Source organism: Myotis davidii, unplaced genomic scaffold (assembly GCF_000327345.1).
Source record: "Myotis davidii unplaced genomic scaffold, ASM32734v1 scaffold142, whole genome shotgun sequence".
In the NCBI taxonomy this organism is placed as follows: domain Eukaryota; kingdom Metazoa; phylum Chordata; class Mammalia; order Chiroptera; family Vespertilionidae; genus Myotis; species Myotis davidii.
This window is the reverse complement of record NW_006294400.1, coordinates 1,480,403-1,486,945: the sequence shown is the minus strand read 5'-3', so window position 1 is coordinate 1,486,945 and position 6,543 is coordinate 1,480,403. Positions and strand designations below refer to the sequence as shown.

The following is a 6,543-nucleotide window of genomic DNA, read 5'->3' as shown; positions in this document are numbered from 1 at the left end:
TTCCAATCTTTTGATCTTTGCCAATTATTAATATTTTTCAAGGCTGTCTGGCTGAGCTGATGGAACATAACTGAATTAGATCTCTCCCCCCCCCCCCCCCCCCCCCCCGCTCCCTTCCTCTCTAAAAATAAATAAAAACGTATTTTTTTTTAGAAAAGAGAAGTGGAGGTCAGGGTGGGGTCATGCTGAGGGTGAGGGGATGAGAAAAGTGGAACCTTTGTCATCACACTCAGCTCTTCTCCCAGAGCTCACACTCCAAACCCCCACTCAGCTCTCACCCTGTGGATTTGGGGGGCGGGAGGGGGTGGGGTCTGAGGCCACATAGTCATGGGCCAGGGCCACACCGCGAGCGAGCAGTGTGGACACTCAGGGAAGCTGGAAAGCGGGGCTCCCGGGGTCCCTGAGCTCCTGGGCCTGGCTGAGTTCAGCTGGTGACGAGAAAAACCCAGGCTGTGTTTCCACAGCAAACATTTCCCGCCCGTGGCCCTGACTCATCGGCACGGTCACTCACACGCACACTGACTTCCCTCTTCCCTCCCCGCCCGGAGCCCAGAGGCCGAGAAAGGGGCCTGCCTTGCCCCCCACCCTCAAGCTCCCCGTCTTCCCAAGGCATCCTGGGAATTCCGAGAGCCTAGCCGAGGCGGGAGGGCCAGCCCCCCTTACCCCCAGCTCTGCCACCCGGGCCAGCCTGGGTCTGCCCGGCCGCTTCCCTGAATGGGTGGGCGGGAGACCACGTTTCTATTTTTGTGCCAGTGTCCCACAGATGCCATTGTTGGCCGGGCAGTCGGTGGCGGGAAGGGGGATTTCGGTGAGGAGGCCCTGAGTACTAGTAGCCACTTATAGAAAGTTGCTTCCAGCAATTCTTCTAGGAGTGGAGCCTCGGGGCTGCCTGCAGCTCCCACCCTCCTAGGGCCAGACTGGAGCCGGGCAGATTGGAGCCAGACGTCCCTCTGTCCAGCCCAGCAGACTCAGATGGTACATTCAGGCGCGCTGGCAGGGGAAGGGGTCAAAGCCACACTGATCTGAATTCAAATCAGTGACCCTGGGCAGTTCTGTCTCTCTGGGCCTCGGTTTCCTGATCTGGAAAATGGGCTGAACAATATGCCCACTTCCTAGACTTGCGAGGATTCAGTGGGATTCTGCCTGCAGAGGGAGTTGTCCGGTGCCCACCTACACAGAGTAGCAGGCTGCTTTCCCTCGCGCCGATTCCCTCCTTGCCCATTCGTCCAGAGATGCCATGGTTTGCGCCCTGCGGAGGTCAGCGCGGAGGTGGGCGGCAGGTAGCTGGAACTGGGACCTGCCTCAGTCACACCTCACTGTGGCACCCTCTCTCTGAGCCTCAGTCTCCCCACCTGTGTAGGGAGGAGTTGGGATCGGGGTGGCCCCTGGATTCCATCCTGCCTCCTGGGGGTTCCAGAGTTTGACACCTGGGAGTCGGGATCTCCAGCCAAGTGGCCATAGGGTGGGCTTCCAGAACCCCCCCGGGAGATATGCTACCTTCCCTACTGAGGGCCCCTGGTCAGCCCACCCCGCACCCCCACTTCATTTGCCCGTCCAAGGGGCCCAAACTGGGCCCAGCTCAGGCTTCTGTGCTCTCAAAGGGGGACAGAAAGGAAACACAGCTCTGTCCTTCAGACCTTGGCAGAGAACAAGACGAACACCCCCAAACAACCAATAGTGAAGGACACGGGACACCACTCATCCCTCGGGAATGGCCAACAGCGAATGTTTACGTGTGTATATTTCCCCTCGTTTCTTCCATTATTCACCCGTCCATCCCTCTGTCCATCCATCCATCCTCCCAATATTTCTTCCCGGCTGACCCTGAGCTGGGGTACAGCAGTGAGAGCAGATGCCATCCCTGCCCAGCCTCTCTGACCCCCAAACGGTGCCCCTCCACCAAGCCTGCCCCTGATATCTGCAAGGCCTGGGGCAAGAGTACAAATGGCAGGCCCGGGCCACCAGGCCACCGCCTTCTCTCCACACGTTCGCACGTGAAAAACCCAGCTTGGATGCCCAGGCTCTGCCATTCCCACCCTGCGATAGTCACCGTGACAGCCTTCAGGTCGAGGGGAGCTTAACCAGCCATGCTGTGTCCCCTTAGACGCTAAGGCTTAGAGGATGGGACGAGAAGCACCCCCATGCCACTCTGGGAGTAGGCTCAGTGCATTTGAGCAGGGCTCTCTGGAGTCCTAGGTACCCACAGCTGGACGAGGGCCAGAGAGGGTCTAATTGTGGGGCCCGGGCGGATCCCCCTTTGCCCAGGTTGGAGGGCACGACCTCCCAGGACATTCTGGGGGAACCTGGGGCCCCTCCTGCTCTCCATCTGTCTGAGCAGGCCAAGAGTCAGACAGTGCAAGAGCCCAGCAGGTTCCATCGGCTTGTGGGGGGCGTGCTCTGCTCCCCAGATTACCAGCAAGTGGGGTGAATCACTGGCTGTCCCGGCTCTGGCCTGGCTGCCTGGGGGCTGCTGGGAGGACAGCAGATCCGTACAGTCAGCCTGACGGGAATCTCTGAGACACCAGGCTGGTTTCCTGTCTCCGCGGGTCAGGATGTGACCCTGGGCCCCCTCCCGGAACCCAGGCTCCGGCCTGCCCTTCGGGGACCCAGCGAGATAGAGCCGCAGCCTAGCGGCCCCCTTGTCTGCCTGTAAACCTCCCCAACACTCTCTCTCTCTCTCTGAACCTCTCTTCCCTGAGGCTCTTGGCTGCCACAATTCATGTGCCGCCCACGCACAGGAAATCTGAGGATCCAGAGGCCACGCGGGATGGACGGGAACGCCAGTCGCTGTGCCAACGCTGGCAGAACCGACCGTAGGCGGGAGAGTGTGGGCTGGAGGCTGAGATGGCCGCCACCCACGCGACCGCTGCCAGTTCGTGTCTCCTGCCTTTAAGCCTTTGCTCAGGCGGTGCCCTCTGCCTGGAATGCCCTTGACTTCCCTCTCTATCTGGCTACACGGGGAGCCGTTTCCCTGAAGTCCCCTTCCCTCCACGCTCAGGGCTTGTCCTCCCGGGGTCCATAGCCCCTCCAGCCGCGGTCCCCCCTCGCCGATTCCATCACTCAGTCCCAGGGCTGTGACACCCACCTTGGCCTAGAAGTGGCCCAAGGGCAGGGCCCAGGTCTGCTTTCCTTCGGCACCATCAGTGCCCAGCTCAGGCCAGGCACAGAGCAGGCGCCTGGCAAGGACTGGTTCAGGGGGGCTATGGAGCTGGGGAGTTCGTTCTTGGGTGCTGCTTGGGGAGGAAGGTGCTGCCCAGGGAAGCCACAGGCCCTTCGGTGTCACAGCAGGGGGAACCTGTGAGACCTACTGCTGGGCTTGGCCCTCAGGGCAGGGAGGCCAGGAGCATGGGGGGGCGGGGGGGAGCTGCAGCAGGCTGGACCTCAGGTCCCCCCTCTGAAAGTAGATGCACAGCCCGGCCTCAGCTGCCTGATAGCAATAACCTTTGGGGATCCCATTGAGTTCTTGATTTTCCAGGAGGATATCCTGCAGCCGGCCTGGCAGCATGAGGTACTTACAGGGGGACCTAGAGCCCAGAGAGGAGCCGGTATACTAACAAGCACGGCCACCGGGTGTCGGGCAGCCCTGGGCAGGCCTGCGCTCAGTGTGTCGCCTGCACTGTCCCCCTGGATTCTCACAGGCCCCTGGGAGGGGGGACTAGGGTCTCCAGATCCCCCGTGGGAAAGCCGTCCAAGGGCACGCTGTCATAAGTGGAGGAGCCAAAGTGCAATTTGAAGGCTATCTAGCTCCAGAGCCCATGCTCTTACGCCCTTCATCAGGTCACAGGGCAGTGCCTGTGCGTCTTCATTCCTTCACTCGCTCAGACATGCAACAGCCATTGGGCATATGCCAGGCCGTGGCCCGGATCCCGTGCCCCGATCCTCTTTGGTGAGTCCCTGAGCACGAGAAGTGTGCGTCTATTGGAGAGTGGGGAGAAGGGCCCCCTTAACGTGTCAGGCAGTAAACGAGGTGCTGGCCAGTGACGGATCCGGGACTGGAGCCCCGAACCCTCTAATCCCAGCTCCCTCCCTACCCCTCCAATGCACATGCCTGGCAGTCCCGGAGCCTGCAGCCCGGCCCCTGGACTCAGACCCAGACATCCCATGGACTGAGCTCTCTGGAAGAGGCCGGGGGTGACAGGGAGGTTCTGTTGTCGTGAGCTCTCGGATGACCTGAGTTCCAGGGGCACCCGGCCATTCCCCTGCAAACCCTCCAATGACTGTCACCGTCCACAGGATAAAGACCAAACTCCTTAATGCGACGCCAGGGCCTGTTCCATCTCCCCAGCCCTGCCCCGAGGCGAGCTGTCTGCTCCTGCCACAGCGAACCACAAGCCGACCACAGCCTCGGCCACTTCCCTGCCTGTGCATTCACTGCATCCTCTGCTCGTCCCTCCGCCTCCTTCTCTCGTGAGCTTCTGGCCGCTTTACTGTTGTTGCTTCCTCCAGGAAGCCCTCCCTAACCCCACAGCACCGGGGGGACCCCTGCCCTGTGCTGACCAAGGAAGCATCGATCGCCTGGACACTGGCTGGCTGTCCACACGTCTGCCTCCTACAGACCTGGGTGCTGGGCAGGTGACTCTGGCTCACTGTGGATTGATTAAGGCGGAGGAGGGAGGTCCCCGTCACCCAGAGGAGGCACGGAGACCCGAACAGTAGAACAAGCACAGTGAACTGGCAGAGGGCAACCTCGTTTTCCACATCATCACCAACTTGAAAAAAACTACAATGGCCATGAAAACCACATAACGTGTGTTCGGCACTATCTGCTCTTTGGGGATTATCGAGCCCCACAGTCCGCATGGCAGGCAGGGCGGTGGGGAGCAGGCCCCCCGATATTGGTGGTCTGGGCACTGTCTTATCATCACACAAACGCAGGGCAACTTAACAGTTTCGGGGGCCAGTTGGCCACAAGTTCACTCTGAGCTGACACCATCAAATCGCTATAGGACCCGAGGCCGCATCGGCCAGACGCGCCTGAACACTGAGATCCTCTGGGGAGCCAGGTGACGGCCTGGCGTGGAGTCCCTGGGGATCTAGTGTGAACTCTGGCCTTGGATGTGTTGCTTCACCTCTCTAGGCCTGCCTCAGTTTCCTCCTCTGAAAAATGGGGTTCATATAACAGACCCTGCCAGATGGGCCCGTGGGAGATTTGATATGCGTCATGGTTTTAAACTCACTTCCTGTACATAGTAGGCCTAGCACAGTACCTAACACAGTGAACACTTAGTACGTGTGTGATGCGGAGGGACTTAGAAGAACTCAGGGGTGGGCCTCAGGAGGGTATCGGGTGGGGGCGGGGGGAGAGTCTCTGATGCTGGCATTACTGGCTGCCAGTCTGCAAGTGGCTGCTTGCCAGGCCACAGGTGTTCGGAGAAGGACATTCCAGGGAGGGAGATGTAGGCTCCACGGAGGAAAGAGCTTTCTCAAAGTCAACGCTGCCTCGAGCGGGGCTGTGTCTGCTGAGGAGCTCCCAGCACCGGGGGCACATGAACCACAACTCACCTGGTCCACTCGGCTGCCCACCTGCTCTTCTCCACTCGATCGCTGGCCAAACCCAGCCCTTCCTACCTGGGCCTTGGAGTGACGGTCAGAGGACTGTCCCAACGCTGGCCCCAGAAATGCCCCCTTTCCAGGCCCTGTGAGATGGTCGGGTCTCACTCCTGGCAGGGTCCCCGATGAGGACTCGGCCACTGCTCCAGGGACAGCCCCAAGGAAGAGCCCCTCGTCCCACTGGCCGGGGCCTGCCTCTAAGTCCCCACCCGGCCATGACATGCGGCACTCACTCTCGGGAACTCCAAGGAGAGGATGTGAACTTCCACCGTAGCATTGGGGACCTGCGCCACGCAGCCCCGAGGAGCCTGGCTTGTGCTGTATGTCACCTCGTTGTCCACAGGCTGTAGGTTACAACGGACTGCTTCTGCAAGACCTGTCAGGGAAGCAGAGAGAGGGCCAGGTAAGAACAAGGTGGTGACGATGCCGCCCACTTTCTGAATGCCTACTGGGTGCTTGGCGTTGACTAAGGGCTTTATTGCATCTTCACAGCTACCCTGCGAGGTGGATCTCATTATACCCATTCCACAGATGAAGAAACGGAGGCTCGGAAAGGAAAAGTCTCTTGCCTGAAGTCACAGTGCTCCTAGGTGGAAGGTTGATGGATAAAATGCAGGACACCCAGTTAGAGTTGAGTAAGTAAAAAAATGAATAATTTTTTGAAGGGTGAGCATAACCCAATTGTTGCATGGCATGTATTTCCCCTAAAATTTTTCCACTGTTTATCTGAAACTCAAGTGTCATGGGGCACCCTATATTTTACTTGCTACACCTGGCGACTCTAATTGTGCGGGGGGGCCATGCGTTCGGCACCCCAGCATGCAGTCCTGTTCACTCCGAAGGAAGGCGAGAGCTGAGATCTGAGATCGGAACACAGAACGTCCCCTCTTTGCCTCGAGGGGGCCAGGAGGCACGGGCCAGGGAGAGCAGAGAGTGTCTGGGCCCCAGGGGAAGAGGAGGCAGGGGGGCGGCCCAGGTTTGCAGGCGGCTGTG

General features: G+C 59.8%; 1 protein-coding gene across 1 annotated transcript in view; it reads right to left on the bottom strand.

The window, feature by feature from the left end:
* ENG (endoglin) overlaps positions 1 to 5,866 on the bottom strand; it is a 20,454-nt gene extending 14,588 nt beyond the window's left edge. Inside the window, exon 1 of the mRNA XM_015567060.1 lies at positions 5,784 to 5,866. The gene's annotated coding sequence lies outside the window, so the exon portion shown is untranslated. The remainder of the gene's footprint in view (positions 1 to 5,783) is intronic.
* Positions 5,867 to 6,543: the final 677 nt, after the last annotated feature.